A 19,796-nucleotide genomic window follows, 5' to 3' on the forward strand; every position below is an offset into this window, starting at 1 on the left:
TAGGATTAAGTTCAGCTGCAATGGGGACATTAAATATGGCTTAAACAAGACTGGGCTGTATTTCTTGCTCATATAAAAGTCCTGGTATTGTCACCAGAACGGGGTCCTGATGCAGACCCCAAGAGTGGGTTCTTGGATCTTGCACAAGAACGAATTCAGGGCGAGTCCACCAAGTAAAGTGAAAGCAAGTTTATTAGAGAAGTAAAGAAACAAAATGATGGCTACTCCATAGACAGAGCTGCCCAGAGGGCTGCCAGTTGGCTACTTTTATGGTTATTTCTTGATCACATACTAAACAAGAGGCGAATTAATCATGAGTTTCCGAAAAAAGGGGCAGGCAATTTCCAGAACTGAGGGTTCTTCCCCTTTTTAGACTATATAGCATAACTTCTGGAAGTTGCCCTGGCATTTGTAAACTGTCATGGCACTGGTGGGAGAGTCTTTTAGCATGCTAATGCATTATAATTAGCATATAATGAGCAGTGGGGACCATCAGAGGTCACTTTTGCTGCCATCTTGGTTTTAGTGGGTTTTGGCTGGCTTCTTTACCACACTCTGTTTTATCAGAAGGGTCCTTGTGACCTATATCTTGTGACACCAGCCCTGCTGAGCTCCTATTTCATCCTGTGACTAAGAATGCCTAACCTCCTGGGAATGCAGCCCAGTAGGTTTCATCTTCATTTTACCCAGCCCCTGTTCAAGTAATAGAGTCACTTTGGTTCCAACGCCTCTGACAGTGTAAGCAACTCAGGCTAGTTAGAGCGCTCCACAGTCAACTGACCCCAGGCTGCTCTGGGCTTCTGCTTTTGTGGCTGTATTACAGTCCACAGAAGCCCTTCAGTCATCACATCTGCCTTCCAAACAGCAGGATGGGTGAAGAGGGGATGACAAGCCAAAGAGCATATGCCTCCTATAATTTATGGAAATTTCTTGGAAGTTATCACACAGCGCTGCCACTTACATTCTGTTGGCCAGAACATAGTCACATGGACACATCTTGCCACAAGTGTAGCTAGGAAATAGCATTCTGTTAGTCAGGGTTCCCCCCAGAGAAGCAGAACCAATGGATGTGTATATATATAGAAAAAGATTTATGAGAAGGAATTGGCTCACATTATTACAGAAGTTAGGAAGTCCAAAATCTGCATCAGGGTAAACAGGCAGGCTGGAGATCCAGGAAAGGCTGGTGTCCTAGTTCTAGTCCGCTGTAGAATAAGAAAGAGCCAGTGCTGTAGATGAAGTCTGAAGTCTGAAGGCAGGTTGCTGGAGAATTCTCTCCTCAGAGGAGGAAGATAACATATTCTATTTTATTCAGGCTTTGTGATCTATTCTTTTCTTTTTGGTCTATTCAGGTTTTCAACTGGTTGGATGAGGTTCCTCTACATTATATAGTCTGCTTTACTCAAAGTCCATCAATTTAAATGTTAATGTCATCTAAAAGTACTCTCACAGAAAACACCCATAATAATGTCTAACCAAATATCTGGGCACACTGTGGTTCATCCAAGATGACACATAAAATTAACCATCATGGGCATCTTCATTTGAGGCAGCCCGTGGTGTCTGCACTCTAGGGGAAGGGTCGGCAAACTACAGTCCACAGGACAAATCTGTTTTTGTAAATAAAGGTTTTGGGAACTCAGCCACACTCATTCATGTGCGTATTGTCCATGGCTGCTTTTGCATTACCATGCCAAAGCTGAGTCTTCTAATGAGACCATATGGCCTACAAAACCAAAATTATGTACTGTATTTGACTCTGTACAGACTAGCTGATCCCTGCTTTAGGCAGTTATGCGCCCAGCTAAATACTGGGATTATTTAGAGAAAGAGAAAGGAAATTGTGGTAGGCAGATAGCAATCTTGACCCACAGCAGCATAAAGGACTTGCTGCTGAGATCTTCTAAGAAATCTCCTAGCCATTCAGTAAAATTTTTTTTTGTACAATCTATGAGATACTGAAGGAATTTTAAAGAAATACAAGCCATTTCCCCCAATCTCAGGAACTTAGTGGATTAACTTTGTGGAAAGCAATGGTCTTTGGCTGAGTTGAGGCTGAATTATTAGCCATGTGATCAAACTTCTCAAAACTTCAGTTTTCTCATCTCTAAAATGATCATGATCCTATTACCTCATCAGGTTGCTATATAAATTAAATAAGGTCATTATCATAAACCCTTTCTTCTTGTCTGATAGTGAAAACAATGATAACTAATAGTAATTAAGCTTTATCTGTGTGCCGGGCTCTGGGCAAGGGTTCTTCATGTATTAACACATTTAATCCTCACAACAGCTCTCCGAGGTAGGAACAATCATTATCCCCATTGTATGAATGAGAACATTGAGAGATGAGGTATCTTGGCAAAGAGTGCCTAGTTGGAGCAGAGCTGTGATTCAAACCCTGCTTGCCTGATTTCTGAACCCAAGAGCTCTACCCACCAATGTGTCTCATAGCCTTCCCATGTCAGAGCCCTCCTGCCATCATCTCCTTCCCCTTTGGCTGTAAGACATTCATAGTGTAACTGAGAAAGCAGAGCATATTCAAATAAAAAGCAAATTCATAACATAAGGCAGTGGAGGTGAAGTCCCAAGTGAACAGTATCACTCAGATATGGAGAGGTTCTAGTCCTGCAGAGCGCTTAGGGGAGGTGTCACAGCAGGGATGGGGCCAAATTGGGTCATGATGGACCTACAGGATTTAGAAGACAGGAAGACGCTGTGCAGCCATGGGGAGTGGAGTGGGTAAGGCTTGGAGGTGGGAAAGAAATAGCACCATTAAGGAATAACAAGTAAATAATCCTGGCTAAATCACAGGATTCTTACTGGGAGTCCCGAAAGAGCAATTTGGAAACGAAGATTAGAATTAAATGAATGTCAGCTTGAATGTCTGTCTAAAAAGCTTCCCTGTATTCGGTAGACACTGAGTAGTCATTGGAAGGTTTTGAATGGTGAAATCACGTGATGGCAGCAGTGTCTTTAGGAATAACATGGTGGTTTTGGAAGTGATGACTGAGGTCCGGGGGCTGGGAGACTAGTTGAGAGGCTTTTGAAATGATCTAGACATGATGTAATGAGAACTTGAAGTGGAGTGTTAGCACAGGCATGGATGGAATGGCAGGAAGGTAGGAGACATCACATGAGCAGAATCGGGGCACTTGGTGACTTCGTCTGGGAGTGAAGACGGGGAGGGGCAGGATGACTGCCAGGCGTTCAGCCTGGGTGATGGGAGAATTTTGTTCTAAACAGAAGCAGAAAAGGCAGAGGGGAGCTCCATCTGCCACCCCACCTCCATGAGGTCTCTGTCTCCACTGAGCATCTTCACTTACTCAGCCGTCACCAGATACCTGTGAGCAGCCAGCCATCTCCTTTCTTCTTTGCCGTAAGGTGCCACTTCCACCAGAGAAGAACCTAGGGCAGCGAGGAAGCCTGGCCTTTGGGTCAAACAGATAGGAATTTACCTCTGCTCTGTCCATCGCTGGCACTGTAACCTTGAGCACATCTCAACCGCCCTGAGATTTAGTCTCTTTAAAGTAGGGATGACAATACCTACTTGATAGAGTACTTGCGAGTTATATAACAAACACAAAGCATTTAGTATTGTGTCTGGCACGTAGTAGACGCTCAATCATAACAGCTAACACACCATGCTTGAAACAGGCACTGCTCTAACTGCTTTACATCGATTCACTCGGCTACTCCTCTCAACAGTCCTGCAAGGTGGATACCACTCTTAGCCTTCAACTTACAAAGAAAGGAGGTATACAGAAGACACAGAACTCACCAAGGTCACAGGGACTAGGTGAGGATGAGCCAGGCTGCATCCAAGCAGCTTCAGGGTCTGTATTCTTTGCCACTACCCAGAACTTATATCAATAAGCAAAGCTATTATTTACAATAACAGGAAGCAAAAATAGCAAAAAGTTCCCTCTGAGGGGGAGTGTTATAATATACTTAACCATCAGAATGGCTAAAGCACTGATCTGTGAGAGTGGCAACTGGTCATAGCCCGGAGCTGGTCCTTTAGGTCCTCTTTGGTTACTGGATCCTGGGAGGATGGATGAGGAAGTGGTCTCAGGCAGGGGGTGGAGTTAAGTGGCTGTGGAAGGTACTTAGCAGGCTCAGGCAGCAGCTTTTTTTCCCCTTAAACTTTTATTTTAAGTCCTGGGGTACATGTGCAGGATGTGCAGTTTACATAGGTAAACGTGTGCCATGGTGGTTTACTGCACAGAACAAACCATCACTTAAGTATTATTAAGCCCAGCACCCATCAGCTATTCTTCCTGATGCTTTCCCTCTCCCCAACCCCCACCCGACAGGCCCCAGTGTGTGTTGTTCCCCTCCCTCTGTTCTCATTGTTCAGCTCCCACTTATAAGTGAGAACATGTGGTGTTTGGTTTTCTGTTCCTGCGTTAGTTTGCTGAGGATTACAGCTTCCAGCTCCAACCATGTCCCTGCGAAGGACATGATCTCATTCCTTGTTATGGCTGCATAGTATTCCATGGTGTACATGTACCACATTTTCTTTATCCAGTCTATTGTTGATGCACATTTGGGTTGATTCCATGCCTTTGCTATTGTAAACAGTGTTGCAATGAACATACATCTTTATATATGAAAATATATGTATCTTTATAATAGAATGATTTATATTCCTTTTGGTATATACCCAGTAATAAGATTGCTGGGTCAAACGGTATTTCCGCTTCTAGATCTTTGAGGAATCGCCGCACTGTGGTTGAACTAATTTACATTCCCACCAACAGTGTAAAAGCGTTCTTCCTTTTTCTCCACAACTTTGCCAACATCTGCAGTTTCTTGACTTTTTAATAATTGCCATTCTGACTGGTGTAAGATGGTATCTCATTTTGGTTTTGATTTGCATTTCTCTGATGATCAGTGATGTTGAGCTTTTTTTTTTTCTTTTGAGACGGAGTCTTGCTCTGTCACCCAGGCTGGAGTGCGGCTGCACAATCTCTGCTCACTGCAACCTCTGCGCCCCCGCTCCCTCGGGTTCAAGCGATTCTCCTGCTTCAGCCTCTCGAGTAACTGGGATTACAGGTGCTTGCCACCATGCCCAGCTAATTTTTGTATTTTTAGTAGAAACAGGGTTTCACCATCTTGGCCAGGCTGGCCTTGAACTCCTGACCTCGTGATCCACCCACCTTGGCCTTCCAAAGTGCTGGGATTACAGGTATGAGCCACCGCGCCCAGCCTGAGTTTTTTTTTCATGTTTGTTGGCCGCATGAATGTTTTCTTTTGAGAAGTGTCTGTTCATGTCCTTTAGGGCAGCAGCTTTGAACAACTCATACAGAAAGTTCAATATCTTAACTTCCAGTGTGGCAGGATGGGTGTGCCCTGGGTGAATACCAGAACTGGTTGTCATTTTTCAGTGTTCCCTGATCAACCTGTGGACAAAACAAACTGATTTTTAAGAACGTTCTCATTGTTGAATGTTATATTGATTTTTAAAATATATTTTATTATTAATACCATGCTTAAATTGGTTTTTAAAAAGACTTAAGGCAGCTTGTAGTTTAAAAAAACCCTTACAAATACAAATAAGATATGGATCATAATAAAAGTTGTGTATGTAAAAGTTTTTGTTATAGGCTAAATGTTTGTGTCCCACAAAATTCACAGGTTGAGATTCTAACCCCCCAAAGTGACAGAAGTGGCAGATGGGGCATTAGGGAGGTAAGTCAGTCACAAGGTTGGAATGCTATGAATAGGATTAGTGTCCTTATAAAAGAGACCTGGAGAGTTCTCTAGCCCTCATTCTGCCATATGAAGACACAATAAGAGGACAGCTCTCTAGGAGCCAGGAAATGGCCCTCGCCACACACTAAATAGCCTAATAATTTGATCTTACACTTTCTAGCTTCCATAACTGAGACATAAATGTTTATTGCTTATGCCACTCGGTTGGTGGTATTCTGTCATTGCAGCCTGAACTAAGATAGTTTTATGCTTGAAAACTTAAACTAAGAATGCATGGTGAAACTGAGCACTAAATTTGACTCTGAGATTCCCAATGGCCAAGACTAAATGAGAAATAGGATGAGTTTCTTAGTTTTGACTATGCAAATAAACCTAAATGCTTCAATCTTTATGCCGAGGATTTAGGGATGCAGGACCAAGATGGCATTTTGATGTGAAAAAGACAAGCTTCAACTTACTATATTCTTGCCCCAAAAAAGGTCCACTTTGTCTTTTACTCCACATGAGAATCATATTACCAAAGCAAAACACACCTCACCAGCTATGCCTCTGCTGAGTGAAAGACCAATGCCAGCTTTAAGGTAAATGAGTAGGCTGGGCGCGGTGCCTCACGCCTGTAGTCCCAGGACTTTGGGAGGCCGAGGTGGGCAGATCACTTGAGGTCAGGAGTTCGAGACCAGCCTGGCCAACATGGTGAAACCCTGTCTCTACTAAACATATAAAAATTAACCGGGCATGGCGGCATGGCTGTAATTCCAGCTACTCAGGAGGCTGAGGCAGGAGAATCGCCTGAATTCGGGAGGCAGAGTTGCAGTGAGTCAAGATTGCACCACTGCACTCCCGCCTGGGCGACAGAGCAAGACTCCATCTGAAAAAAATAAAAAACAAATAAATAAAAAAGTAAATGAGTAAAGAAAAAATTAGGGAAAGAGAAGCTTGGTATCAGGAGAGGAGAATGTGATTTTAAGGATGTATTTTGCTTCAATTACCTGCCTAAGTGTAAAATGCTGGTCTGGGTGAGCACCTTAAATAAGATAATTTCCATCCCATTGAACTCCCCTCACTTAAGTATAGGACCAGCCAATTCTATGCAATTTTTTTTCACCAGAGGAAAAAAAATGAGAACTTTGCAAATAAGAAAGGTGATCTGGTGCCTCCCAGCATTTCTGGGAAGGCAGCCACATTAAAGTCTATGATTCTTTCTTGTAGTGTCTTCCTAGAGTTAAGGGAAGTCCTTAAAGTTTGCTATTAATGCCTACTGGCTTAAGAGTAGACCAAAGGATTTCAGGGAGCTTGTTTCTAATAGAGCCTATGATCAAGAGGATTACAGTTTAGGACGGAAGGAATACCTTCCACATCTTTTTCATTATTGTTCATGTGACCCAGATTTCCCAGATCTTACCACCCTGCAGTACCAAAGAGATTGCTTTGGAGTCCCATCTGACTCAGGGTATCATGTCCCAAAAGTTCACCTTAAGGTTTCTGAGATCTCCAGGGAGCTTTACAAGCACTAACAACATGGCTGCTCCCAGTGGGTATCTGCTGGCCATGGTTCTTGTGTGCTTGGCGTCTGCTCACTCCTGCCTGTGTGCTACTCCTCCAAGGAAAGGGAGAAGGCCGTGACAGCCTGTCTCTGGGTTTACACAGGACAAACTTTTAGTTCATAAAATGGCAGCCACTGGGTCTGCTTCTGATTTGCTCTGTTACTTTGCACAGGTCACCTTGGTGCTTTCTACTTCAATTTCCTTTACTGAAAGTGGCAAGAATTCTCACATCTCACAAAGATGTAGCGGGAACTGGCTATTTAATGATTAGTTGTATTTTGAAAACATCAAGTGCAAGATAAGTGCCAGGGCAGGAAAGCCAAGTATTTGTGGCTTCCCCAGTGAGCAGTTGGTTGTGCTTTTTTTTTTTTTTTTCTATAAACATTCAAAGGAAATAAATTGAGAGAGAACAATCTCAAATCCCTAAAGTCAATAAATTGCTCTTTAAGCCTCTTTACTAAACTAGGTTGCTGCATAGGTGAATCCCAGGTTATGAGGGGAGAGTCATAAAAAAAATCCCATGCAACCCGAAGTTATATAACTAGGGGCACTAGGACTATGGAAAGTTTGGAAAGGGATGAGGCCCCATAACCAATATTTGGTAATTACATTTTAATTAAAGGAACATTTAATCCTAAACTACTCTAAAGACATTAATCACCTTAATGAAAACCTTTACTTAAAATGTAAAGAAGGTATTTAGGAGGCTAGAGGGAATGTCCAGTGTCATGAAAAGGAAAAGACAGATACAAAATTGGAAAATTTTACCTATTTCAATTCATGCTCCCAGAAACCATATCAAAAGAAGCTTCTTCCTTCAGAAAATAAGAGGTATGTTATGGGTCACATTGGGTCCCCTTCAAAATCATTATGTTGAAGTCCTACAACACTGGTACCTCAGAATGTGACCTTACTTGTAAATATGGCCACTGCAGATGTAATTAGTCAAGTTTAGATTATACTGAACTAGCCCGGGCCCCTTGTCTGATATGACTGGTGTCTTTATAAAAAGGGAAAGTTTGGACACAGATGTACACATTCCGGGAGTACACCCTGTGAAGATGAAGGCAGAGATCAGGGAGATGATTTTACAGAACAAGGAATGCCAAAGATACAAGTAAACCACAGAAGATAAGGGAGAGACATGGCTTCTCTCACAGCCCTAGAAAGAAGCAACCCTGACAGCACCTTGATCTCAGACTTCAAGCCTCCAGGGCTGTGGGACAATAAATTTCTATTGCTTAAGTCACTCAGTCTGTGGTGCTTTGTTATGGCAGCCCTAGGAGACTTATATTACATACAATTGTTCTAAAGAATCAGAGGTGGCCGAGCACAGTGGCTCACACCTGTAATCCCAGCACTTTGAGAGGCTGAGGCTGGCAGATCATTTGAGGTCGGGAGTTTGAGACCAGCCTGAACAACATGGAGAAACCCTGTGTCCACTAAAAATACGAAATTATCCAGGCGTGGTGGCACATGCCTATAATCCCAGCTACTCGGGAAGCTGAGACAGGAGAATCTCTTGAACCTGGGAGGCGGAGGTTGTGGTGAGCCAAGATCGTGCCATTGCACTCCAGCCTGGGCACCTGGGCAACAAGGGTGAAACTCCATCTCAAAAAAAAAAAAAAAAAAAAGAATCAGAGGTAATGAGAAGAAGGGACTGGAGGCAGTTGCCACAGGTTCCTCTCTACCTATTCTACTAGTTTAAAGATTTGCTTGAGTTAATATATTATTTTCTTAAAATATAAATATTTCCTTAAAAGATTATGATCATCAATTATTTACACCTGACGGCATATTGTATTTTCTTTTTTTTTTTTTGAGACGGAGTTTTGCTCTTGTTGCCCAGGCTGGAGTGCAATGGCATGATCTCGGCTCACTGCAAGCTCCACTGCCCAGGTTCAAGCACTTCTCTTGCCTCAGCCTCCCTAGTAGCTGGGATTACAGGCATGTGCCACCACACCCAGCTAATTTTGTATTTTTAGTAGAGACGGGCTTTCTCTATGTTGGTCAGGCTGGTCTCGAACTCCTGACCTCAGGTGATCTGCCCATCTTGGCCTCCCAGAGTGCTGGGATTAAAGGCATGAGCCACCGTGCCCGGCCCATATTGTATTTTCAAGAGATGGCCACAGTGCTATCTCTTACCCCACATTGTCCCTCAAGAATATCACCATTCTCTATTAAGAAGTCACATCAAATTCTCCTTCTCTTGGACCTAAGGGGGCTTGTAACTCACTTGTAACCAACAGAAACTTCTGAGGCCAGGTCACGAAGGTTGATGCAGCTGCTGTGTTGGGAGCTGAAATACTTGCAGTGGAGCATTTCACTACTCTAAGGCTGCCATGTTGTGAAGAGGCTCAAACTAGCTCTTAGAGAGAGACCCCATGGAGAGACCATCTGTGAAGACAGAGGTGCCTAGCAAGACTGCAGCTTCTTCAGCCCCTCTGCTGTTCTGGCTCCAGCCTTTCTTCTGACAACCACTTGGGGGACTCCAAACCAGAATCTCCCCACTGAGCCCTCTCTGAATGCCGGACCCACAGAAACTGGGAGAGGTTAAAAACGACTGTTGTTAAGTCACTATGTTTTTGGGTGATTTATTACTCAGCAAGAGATAGCGGATACGCCTTAATGCATTATTCTGATAATGAAATTTCTTGACTTCTAAATTAGCTGTTTTAGAATTTAATTTTCTCTAGGAAAGGGTGGAAAGCACAAGAAAAGAAGATGACTTTGGTAACCTAGAAACACCTACTTTACAGACTTCCCCACAGCCTCGTGGGCCATTTTGTATGGCACTAAACACCATCAGTGTTGCTCCCCTTGGCATTCTACTCTATCATCAATTAGAATGTAAATGACAAGGAAGTACCTTAAGAGTTGAAACCACTAATCACACTAATGTTTATGTAAATCAGTCAATTCCAGATTGGAGGGTCCTTTTTTACTCCCTACTTCCAAAGGTGTTCTAATTATGCAAAATTGTGTCATCAACTGCCGTGGCCAAGAACAAGTTCATTATCACTTGTGCCAGTCTTGCATGTTGAATTTGCCAACTTCTGAAGACCTCTATTTTCAGTCAGAATCTGGCACTGATTCTAATGATTCTTACTTCATTCGTGATGGGGGTGGGAGGACCAGGATAATAAAGGTGTTTGCACTTTGAATAATCCCCAACCCTTGGCGCATAGCTCTGACATAGCTCCGCTCAATTATAAAAAGGCCATTTCCCCTAGTCATTTCCTTTCCTTTAGCAAAAGCCTGGATCCTTTTGACACTCTCATGTTCCAAATATTCCCTATCTGCCTGTGGCTTGTTTTCTATGGTGTCTTTGATTAGGCCTTCTTCTATCAGGGCATTTGAATAAATAATCCCCCTGCCTCTCTTTTGTTAAGGGAGTTCTTGCCTGCCACTTCTGGTCTCCAAGACAGCCCTCAGCCATTACTGCCAGGAATTAAGATGCCTGCGAAATCCACTCTTGTCCTGCAACTGCCTTGCAATGGAGTCCTTAGAAAACATTGACTTCTTTTCATTTTTCAGCCATGAAACAGTGGTTTCTGGAAAACAGTCATTCTGAACATGGCTATTAGTTAAGAATCTCTGCAGACAATAGCCAAGGGGCAATAAAGAAGCCTAAAAGAAAAGATTTCATAATCTGTTATTTGTGACTTGCAAGTGGTAGCTGCTAAAAGTGACTTCTGCAAGCAGGTAGCTGCTTCTGCCATTTACACTTAACCACATAATCATAGAGCTGGGAGAACCCTTAATTTGTGCTCTGCATTTGCCAGGGCCTGCAAGGCTTCCTGAAGAGTATTCCAGAATCCTCAAGTGCTGTCCTCACACCTCCACTTGAAACAGTCAAAACACACTGGGGAGAGGAGACATCTACTCCTTCTCGGAACAGAAACAGAAAGACCATTTTGTCATGTAAACTTCTAACTTTCTTGGTGAACAATCTTTGAATGCATATTAACCTTCAAATGCATACCATTTGATGTTGTTATCATTCCCCTCACTTCACATATGAGGAAACTAAGGCTCAAAGAAGGAAAATGACTGGCTAAGGCCTGAAAGAGCTCGAATAGGGTGATCAAGCTTCTGGGTTTGCCCAGGACTTGGGGATTTTCTGGGATTTAAGACTTGCAGTGCTAAAAACAGGACAATTATGGCAAAACTAAGAAAGTTGATTACCCTAGGTTTGAATAAGGTCCAGCTTGTCCCCAAAGCCTTTTTTCTGAACCCTGACACCATACTAAGTTGTCTTCAGTCTGAGATTTGGCTCTAGCACAGATGGGGGCATTAAATGGCTGCACCATGAAGAGTCCATTTCCCTCCTTCAGAGAACAAAGTCAGGGGTGTCAGCCTCAGGGGATCAACCCAGGACCCTCTTGCAGGTTATTCAGAGCCCACTAGAAAGATTAGTTTGGGAGCTGACTCTCTAGAGAGGTGAAAGCCAGATGCAAGAGTGTGCACCACTATTTATATAATGTGCCACATCAGAAGACATTCTACAAGGGACCCTAAATTATCACCCACAGAATTGCCAGGGCTTGCCTGGTTGCAGAAACCTCAGAGATGGCCATGAAGGAGACAGGGTTTTCCTGAAATACACAAAGAAGAATTTCACTGAATTACTTAACAAAAGCTGACCACAGCATATTTTTGCCAAAAGCAGAAATCAAAACGTTTAGACATTTTTCAAGGATGATTTATAGTTCCTTCTCTCCCTCCCTCTCTCCCTCCCTCTCTCCCTCCTTTCCTCCCTCCCTCTCTCCCTCCTTCCTTCCCTCCCTCTCTCCCTTCCTCCCTCCTTCCCTCCCTCCCTCCTTCCCTCCCTTCCTTCCTTCCTTCGTTCCTTCCTTCTTTCCTTCCTTCTTTCCTTCCTTCTTTCTTTCCTTCCTTCCTTCCTTCCTCCCTTCGTTCCTTCCTTCGTTCCTTCCTTCTTTCCTTCCTTCTTTCCTTCCTTCCTTCCTCCCTTCCTTTCTTCCTTCGTTCCTTCCTTCTTTCCTTCCTTCTTTCCTTCCTTCCTTCCTCCCTTCCTTCCTTCCTTCGTTCCTTCCTTCGTTCCTTCCTTCTTTTCTTCCTTCCTTCCTTCCTCCCTTCCTTCCTTCGTTCCTTCCTTCTTTCCTTCCTTCTTTCCTTCCTTCTTTCCTTCCTTCTTTCCTTCCTTCCTTCCTTCCTTCCTTCCTTCCTTCCTTCCTTCCTTCCTTCCTTCCTTCCTTCCTTCTTTACTAGCCCACTCTAGTTTTCTCTTTCAGGATATCCCCCGGTCTGCAGTGAAAAGGCAGGCACTGAGTAAATACACTGTTGAGAGGGTTGTGGCTGGAGCAGATCCTGGTTGCCCACTTCCCTGCACCACATTGTGCCAGGTATTGTCCTCTAGTTTCTGGACGCTAAAAGGTCTGGAGAAGGCCAGGTGGTTGGGGAGAGAACTGGGAGGGAGGCATGGGGGTGGAAGTAGTGTTTTAATGTTGAAACAAACACTTGGGAAAGCTGCACCCGTGCGTTAGGCTTTCTCAGCCCTGAATGGGAGCAGCTGTCCTGCTTGTGTGGCTGCTCTGAGGCCCTCCTCCACATTCACCTGCCCCTGACCCTCTCCCCTTGAAGGACGAGAGATTAAAACTGAATGGATATCAGAGACATCACCTCTGGTTCATCAACTGGCTCAACTTTTTTCCTTATACAGATGAGGAGCCGAGACATGGAGAGGACAGGTGAGATTTTTCTAGGTCATCCATGAGCCTTGTGAGTCTTCCTTGGTGCTCTGGGGTAGAGGAGGGAGGAAGAAAAGAGTCTGTAGATTTGAATCAAAACTCTTTCTTTTCCTTCAGTTACTCCATGATGTTATCCCAAATAACTTTCAGCCCTTTCTTTCTCCACTGTGTCATGTCAGGCACACAATTTTTTGTTTTCTTCCATTTTGTCTTCAAACTATATTTTTGTTAGCTCAGTCCTTCTTTTCTTCTCCTCTCTGTATCCAAGTAAAATCACTCACAGAAGTCAATGTCTTAAATAGACAAAACTTGGGGTTGGGGCACCCCGTGCAGAGGAGGTGGTAACTGCTCTTCCCTCCTACCTGAGGCTCCTGTGACACTGTCAGAAGTAGCTGCAAAGGCCGTGCAGTGCAGTGATTAGACCATGGACTGTGAAACCAGAGTGCCTGGGTTTGGTGCCCAGTTAAGCAAGCTTTTTAACCAAATGATTTTGCTTTTCTTGTCCCCAGATCCCCACCCCCTGCTTTCTACTAGCACAGGGCCCATCCCTGAAATTTCAGGGTGTGGGGACTCTGTCCTCACCCTATGTGTTAGGGGATTACAATCAGGACAGGTGGCCCCAGTCTGCAACATCTTTCCATCAGTCATGGATGAGGCCACCATGACTGGTGAGGCACCACCCCTATCCCTTCTGAGAATGTCGCCACGCTGCTTCTCAGGCAGCCCCGGCTGACAGCAGTAAAGGGAAGCATTCATTCATGATTGAAGAAAGGCCTCCTCCCCAACTCCTTCCACAGATGAGTGATGCCCGCCGGCCGCCCCTCCCCTCCCAACCATTGCCAAGGGCCATCCCCTTCTCTAGCCAATCACAGGAAGGGGCTCAGGAAGGAAAATAATACTTGTGGCCTCCTCATTCAATAAACCCTGGGTGAATCTAAATGGAATGAGAAGAAACTGTTTTTCTTAAGTAGAAGAACAAACACAATAGGGGCCACACCAGATGTGACAACCCTACCCAGGCACAGGTGCTGTTGATGGGACGCAACATTTAACTCCCGGCCATCAACTCTCTAACACTCCATAGGACCACAAATGAATTAGAAAGATGGTAGAATCCACACTTAGAATCTAGTATATGCAGTAGGCCAGGTGCGGTGGCTCATACCTGTAATCCCAGCACTTTGGGAGGCCAAGGGGGTGGATCACTTGAGGCCAGGGGTTCAAGGCCAGCATGACCAACACAGTGAAACTTTGTTCCCATTAAAAATACTATATATATATATATACACACACACACACACATACACACACACACATAACTATTTCAGCTGGATATGGTGGTGGAGGTTGCAGTGAGCCCAGACCGCACCACTGCACTCCAGCCTGGGTGATAGAGTGAGACTCCGTCTCAAGAAAAGAATCTAGTATATACAGTTCACCGAAAGGATGACTTAATCATTACCATGCCTACAACAAACTACAAAGAATATAGAGTGTGATTATGTCATAACTTCCACTCCCTCCTCACCAGGAAACCTGAAAAATCCTTTGCCGGGAGGAGCCAAGGGAAACGTCTCTATCCTCAGTTGGTTGGCATCCTTTTCTTTGTCCAGGTTCTCTGCCATCGGCTGATCCTCTTCTGCTTCCCACAGTGTTCTACGTCCCAGCTAGGCTGGGCCAGGAAGGGCTCTCCAGGAGTTCAAACTGCCACAGCATCTGCAGAATTCTCGGCCTCTCTGTTTGCAAGCTCCAAACTTGGGGGCAGAATTCTCAGCAAGCTCACCTCTATCCTCTGGCTACCCCCTCTTCCTCATTTGTTTCTGTACAGGTCAGATTTGGGCCCTTGGGAGGCTTAGAGTCTTCACTGTGAATTGACTGAAATGTCCGTGGTAGTTTTATGTTCCCCAAGGAATGGCTTTTCTCTCTTTGCATCATTTCTCGGGCCCACATACTCCCTATCCATAAATCAACTTCCTGCACTTCAACAACCTCTAGCTTTTGGTAGGAAGAGAATAGCTGCCCCACTATCCAGACATCCCTGCATTATATGTGGCTCTACCAATGCTCTGTTTGCTGTGGCACCTGGAGGTTTTGGGTTTAACTATTTTGCATGGGTTCCACAAAGATGACCAAGGATAGGAAAATCCAGCTTCTTCTTGTAACTATTAGCAGTAGCTACCCATTTGTGGAGCACCTACTATGTTCTGGGTATTATGCTAAGTGCTTTACATATCATATCTCTAGTCCTGACAATGAACTTGTGAGATAATTCTCATCGGTCCCATATTACAGATGAGGAAACAGAGAGAAGTTATATAAGCTATCCTTGATCAAATTGGTGGTAAGCAGACGTAGTGGGACTTCATGCAAGTCTGCAGGATTGAGAAGCCCACGCTCTTTCCTTTCCACCATTTGTCCAGTCACAGTAAACACTTACTGAGCCACTTTCCCCCGCCAGGTGTTTTTCCTGTCTTGTGAAGGAACATCTCATGACCCCATTCTTCCTCCTAATTCTCTTGATTTGAGACAATGAAGAAAAGAGTTCCCAAAACCTGTGGCAAGGAAAAGGTTTAGAACAGCAAATAGAAGAAAAATAATACTTACTGTGGGTGGTAATTTGAAGTTTGTTACTCACCAGGAGAAAAAGATCTATGTGAGAATTACCATCTCAGCCATATGTCTTTAGTTTACATAACCCAGGCAGTAGCTGGAGCTCTCAGGCAGAGGCAGAGGCAAACATGTGGGATTCTGGAATTCCACTGAAATATAATAGACAACAGGAGGAGCCGGAAAATGAGTCATGTTTTTATAATTAGTTGTGGTATTGGACCCAACTTCTCTAAGAAATCAACAGCATCATCCAATCCCATCTGGCACAGGAGAAGACAAGAGGCTGACAGATTTTGTCGTAGTCCCTGGAAATCAGTGGTGATATAAAGACCTAGGATCTAAACCTGCAGGAAAAAAATTAGTGGCCAGCTACCTCCCTTATTTGCAGGCTGTTGAAATACTCATAATTTTACCTAGAGCCAAAGCAACCTTATCTCCCTGGGGAAGAAAAAAAAAAAAGCATAGAAAGAGAGAACTGATATAGTAAAACCCAATTGCCATGGCTGGACTGGTGCCCAAGCATGAAAGCAGTTCAGGTTATTGTATTTTAAAGGATCTCTTAGATTGGCAAAACTGTGGGTAGCACTTTTCTGCTTCTTCACTAATAAATGAATCTTGATTTTGTTCAGATTATCAGAGCAATTTGTCTAGAGAAGGTGGATTCTTCCCTTAGGCCCAGGAGAGGAGCCATGATCAGCCTGATCCCTTTCCTCTTTGCACATGATGGACTTAGCCCATCATGTGGGCTGGGCCACTTTTTACCCATCTTTGGATATTTTGTTTAAAGATATGATGAAAGGAGCTACTGCAGCCATCTTACCACCCTGAGGAGAGACAATGCTGTCACACTGAGAGCTACAAAATGAAAGACGGAAAAAGCTAGAGGTCTTGGTTTCATCACTGCACCCCCAAACAACTGGAACCATACACCTGCAGAGTTAAGTGATGTAAAAACTGCTTCATGGTTTCAACCATTTTTGGTTTAATCTCCATGATACACTGGATAAAGAGAAATAGCTTGAAGCTGACACATGATGCAAGAGAAAAAGAAATGTCTCATCTGAACCAGGATGAGACTCTGTGGATGCCAGGACCTCTATCTGTTGGCTGTACTGCCTCCACAGGAATTTAGAAACTGAACAAATGGCACATATTTATTGAGCACCTACCAAGAGCCAGGCACTGTCCTGGATCACAGGAGTAGACAATGCAGAAAGGTCATTGTTGTCATGGAAATCACATTCTGGAAGACAGATGATAAACAAAAACACAATTAAAGATAGGTGAAAACACTCTTAGGCAACTTTCTAAGTATTGGTTCAAGCCAGTCCTGAGTGAAACCCTGACTTTGGAATCAGATAGAACTGGATTCAAATTCCACCTCCACCATTCACTGTGACCTTGGGAAAGTTATTTAGTTTTTCTGACTATCTGTTTCCTCATCTGTAAAATAATGATAATAAAAAACTAACTCAGCCAGGCCTGGTGGCTCAAGGCTGTAATCCCAGCACTTTGGGAGGCTGAGGCAGGAGGATCTCTTGAGCCCAGGAGTTTGAGACCAGCCTGGGCAATATGGGGTAACACTATCTTTACAAAAAATACAAAAAATTAGCCACGTGTGGTGGTGTGTGCCTGTGGTCCCAGCTACTCGGGAGGCTGAGGTGGGAGAATCACCTCAGTCCGGGAGGTCAAGGCTGCAGTGAGTCAAGACCGTGTCACTGCACTCCAGCCTGGGTGAAAAACAAAAAACAAAAAAAACCTCATAGGGTTGTTGTGAGGATTACACATTAAATAAGCAAACAAACTCTCTGTACAGTACCTTACATGGAGCCTGACACACAATCAGTCTTACTAGATTATGGATCATGACCATTGTCATCATCATCATAATTTGTGCTGTCATAATAATAATTTGTGCAACAACAACAACAATAATAATAACAATAATAATGCTGTGGATATCAAATGATAAACAAGACATAGACCCTGCCCATTCAAAAAATTGTGGCAGCAAGAATCCAGGTTTGGCCACAGAACGGTCAGAATTTAGGCAATGAATTAGGCAGGAGACAAAAGAATTCCTCTGGTAACCAAGGTTGGGTTAACCTGGACCCCCTGTCTCTACTCTTTCCCACACATGTTTCCCGTCACCCCCCTTTCCGAGAGAGAGAGATATTCTGAATGAGCGCTGCTCTTCTTTCACTTATGGCTACTGTTCCCAAGAGACTCCAGTGGGCTTTCTGTTTCTCCCGTGAAGTGAAAAATACAGGGTGTGGCTCTCCGGATGGCACTTACTGGTTTGTGCTATGAACCAGCAAATACACACAGATACACCCACAGATGATCTCACCAGACCTTGTCTCCCTTCCCTCATTCCCTCAAAATCATACCCACCTAATAATGTGTTTAGTGCACTGCAATTGAGTATTAGCTCCCGTATCTAGCTAATAAAATACATAAATATCCAACGGCCAGGTCCTCACACCCACACACATACCCTCACCTTTAGAAACATTTGCACGGATTGTCACACGAGCCCCTGAACTCTCCATCACACTCTGCATGCATCTTCCCACAGATTGCTCCCACACTGGCTTTTTATTTGCAAGCCCGTGGGGAATCTTTCACCTCTTAGACAGGAATTTCATTAACGAAGGGGAGGGGATGGTAAGAGGGAAGTATAGATGCAGGGGAAATAAATGAGAATAGTTTTTGAGGGAGACCTAAAATTGTATCATCCTAGTCCCGAATCTCTCCCTTTTAACTGTTCTTTATTTGTACATTCTGTGCCCAAAAGAAAACAACCTTTCATTAATTGGGCAATTGTCCAGGCTCTTAGCCTGGCATCCAGCCCACAGAGCTGTGAAATCAACCGCACCAGATCTACACTTTGAAATGAGGCAACATCCAACTGGAAACCCGCTCAAAGTAAGGAAGTGGGTGAAAAGACTCAGGGTCTCTTTTCTCTTCCCAGTCTTCTCTCAGCCACATCTCTCTCATCCGATCTTGGTGAAGAAGCTTGCTTGGCCAGGAGAAAGGTCAGGGACGAGAAGATAGTGACGAGAAAGTTCCATGAAACTCTCAGAAGTCCCAGCCTGAACATCAAACCTGAATAACCAGGAGAGACGTAACTTCAGCATACTTTCAGTGGTTTTCCTCCTGCCCACGCTGCAGGTTTTTCAGGTCCTTGCTGGAGTGTGCGCTCACAGGCATAAATAAACGTGCTATCAGCAGCCTGCGTCAGCCAGCCCAGCTATTTAAGCAGGCTGGCATCAGCAAACACTGCTTCCAAACCCAGGGCTTGCCTTTGCCTCTTCCACGTAAGTACCTTTCAAAGGTCTGCCTTTTATGCAGAGGAATGAGTTTGTGTAGGAACTAGACCAAAATGCTATTGTTACTGTATTTGCTCTTCTGTTGGAAAATGGTAGAGGTGAAAGGGAGAATAGGAATGAAAAACTTACCCCCGAGCAGAAGCCAGGAAATGCTGCTGAGTGTAAGACATCAGTCCCTTACAAACAAAACTGCACAGGGTCAAGGGGAATTTGGAGGAAGGGGAGTTGGTGTTGGTCTTTTGGCCAGCAGGTGAGATGTTTTTCTTGCTCGCTTCTATTTTGGAAAGATAACTCTGAAACCAGCACTTGTCCGATGCCTATGATTTTCTCATTTAGGAGCAGATTATTGTTATTCTACATCCCAGACTTTTATCAAAAATCAGACATAGTATCATTTTAAAATACGTTTTCTGTTTGACGAGGGGAAGTGAGGGAGGTGTCTCTGGATGGAGAAGTGGCTTGATTTTGAATTTGCAGTTTATTGTTACTTCTGGTTCTCATAATACTTATTTATAACAACAAAAGCATTGATTTTTTTTTATTTTTTTATTTTTTTTTGTGAGATGAAAAGGAATCCCAGGCTCTGGGGTCTAGAGAAAATATAGATTTGTGATATGTGAGTGGCATCCAAGTATTCAGGGTAAACTGTTAAGTAAAGTGGAATAAGAATCATTGAATAAAAAGGTACAATCTGTCACATAGTTCAGATGAGAAGCTCTTAAAGAGAAGAGGAATGCAAACAGTTCCCATGAAGTGGCACTGCCACTGGACAGGGCCCTGTAGTGTGTTTAGTTAAGTAGGGTTAAGTATAACCAGGGCAGGCAGAGAACAAAACAAAGGTGCTGGGGAGGTGGGAAGGGAGAAGGGAGGAATAAAGGATT

The 19,796-nt window shown here is 43.9% G+C and overlaps 1 protein-coding gene and 1 long non-coding RNA gene across 5 annotated transcripts in view; one reads left to right on the top strand and one right to left on the bottom strand.

Moving 5' to 3' along the window:
• Window positions 1-5,082: 5,082 nt before the first annotated feature.
• On the bottom strand, window positions 5,083-18,775 carry LOC106998390 (uncharacterized). Its single transcript, XR_013417967.1, has 5 exons — window positions 18,087-18,775; window positions 16,753-16,826; window positions 15,609-15,732; window positions 6,252-15,525; window positions 5,083-5,405 (listed from the first exon to the last, which is right to left on the bottom strand). It is a non-coding gene; the product is annotated as an uncharacterized LOC106998390 (long non-coding RNA).
• Window positions 18,553-19,796, top strand: part of HOPX (HOP homeobox) — a 34,459-nt gene continuing 33,215 nt past the window's right edge. For all 4 annotated transcript variants that reach the window (XM_002804108.4, XM_028848557.2, XM_001084303.5 and 1 more), the window contains exon 1: window positions 18,553-18,903. The gene's annotated coding sequence lies outside the window, so the exon portion shown is untranslated. The remainder of the gene's footprint in view (window positions 18,904-19,796) is intronic.

The sequence above is a fragment of the Macaca mulatta genome, chromosome 5 (assembly GCF_049350105.2).
Source record: "Macaca mulatta isolate MMU2019108-1 chromosome 5, T2T-MMU8v2.0, whole genome shotgun sequence".
Lineage (NCBI taxonomy): Eukaryota > Metazoa > Chordata > Mammalia > Primates > Cercopithecidae > Macaca > Macaca mulatta.